Source organism: Egretta garzetta, unplaced genomic scaffold, assembly GCF_000687185.1.
Source record: "Egretta garzetta isolate BGI_Z169 unplaced genomic scaffold, ASM68718v1 scaffold226, whole genome shotgun sequence".
Lineage (NCBI taxonomy): Eukaryota > Metazoa > Chordata > Aves > Pelecaniformes > Ardeidae > Egretta > Egretta garzetta.
Genome location: NW_009260021.1, coordinates 524995 through 526736, shown reverse-complemented (window position 1 = coordinate 526736; position 1742 = coordinate 524995).

Here is a 1742-nt window from a genome sequence, read left to right as displayed (position 1 = left end):
TTCTCAGATGCTTCGCTATCAACCTGATTCCTTGAAAAAAGGAGACCATTATTTTATTCACAGTACAATACTTTTACTTAAGCATGCCATTAACACAAACCAAACTTTATTTTAAACACATTTCTAGTTATAGAAATCAAGGTTTGAAGCCTTTATGCTAAAGCAGGAGCATGGCAAGAGCAAGCTCTTTCTCTCTGCTTTAACAAAACAAGCAGCACAAGAGTAACAGTGACATCCAATAGCTTCCTCAAAGGCATAATTTTAATACAATAAAATACCCTTGATAACAAAGGCACCATCTTATTTTAGCCAGTATTCATGCACTTTCTTTACGTCTGAATGTTCATAACCCAAACAACATGAACACAACTGCAGGCTCTGGCAATGTCCTCTTGAAAAATACAGTTGCTCAAGGGTGTTAGGAACAAAATAAAACTGAAGTTTGAGCAGTTCCACAGCAGCAGACAGAGCACGGAAGAAACACCAGCCCCCACTGCTGCCCTCAGTGAAGAGAGAGGAGCCAGTGGTGAGATCTTCCAAGTTTTCCATCACAGGCTGTTGAGGCCACCAGTCTCATTAAAATACGCTCTTCATCCCAGCAATAGCAAACAAAATTCCCAACTGTGCTGGGTTTGCGTGGCAAGGCTTTGGTACCTGGTGGGGGACTACAGGGGTGGCTTCTGTGAGAAGCTTCTAGAAACTTTCCCTGTGCCTGATAGAGCCAATACCAGTTGCTCCAAGCCAACCAGCGACGGTGGTAGCGCCTCTGCGATAACATATTTAAGAAGGGGAAAAAAAAACCCCAAACCCTGCTGGGGGGGTCTCCCTGACCTTATCTCGACTGAGGAGCCTCTCGATATATTTTTCTCTCCCGTGTCCAGCTGAGGAGGGGCGTTGGTGGGCACCTGGTGCCCAGCTAGAGTCAACCCACCACACCAACCCAGCTGGGACCCCACTGTGTGAGGTATAATCGAAGGGCAGAAAAAGACAACGTGCCTATTTAAACCTGTCTCCAACATAAGAACAAGCTGCACGCAAAGGCTTTTGACGGCCTTACGGTCACTTTAAACCATCACTGCAAATAAAAACGGCTGCTTTAGGGGCTGATTTGATTCTCCTTATTCCTAAACAGTGCTTCCCCACCACCTCCTACCACCCCGGGCGCTGAGATGGAGCAAGGCTGGGACTAAGTGAAAATTAACCATTTTCTGCCTGGGTTGGTTTTCAGCCAGCGCAGCTCCGACCCACCTCCCTTCACAAACACCAGCGCCAACACAACTGGAGCTGATCCAGGAACAGCTACCCCAGTGTTGCTATAAAATTATCACAGTACCATGCCTCACGCAAGCAAATACATCTGTCGGACTGGCTCGCTCTAAAAGCCACACCATTCATCACTCTTTGGTTTTTATTTTTCTGAAATCCCTTTGAAATGGCAAGGAAAACGCCAAAAAAAAAAGGCAGGATTGGTGCCTGTCCAGTCAGGAACACCGAGCTGGTTTGAAAGTATGGGCACAGCGTGATCCACCCTCCAGCTGCCCCCTCTTCTACCCCCACATCTCCCTTAAACGGCATTTTGGACAGGGGCAAGGCCTGCGTTATGAATTGAATTTGTCTGAATTTATGGTCCATCTCCAGTTTCCCTCCGGCTTTTTCAGCCCCCCCAGCCCAGAGCCCCCCCCAACCTCTTCAGCTGCCCTCCGCACGCCCCCAGCTTCTCCCACCCCCGCCCTTCCTCACAC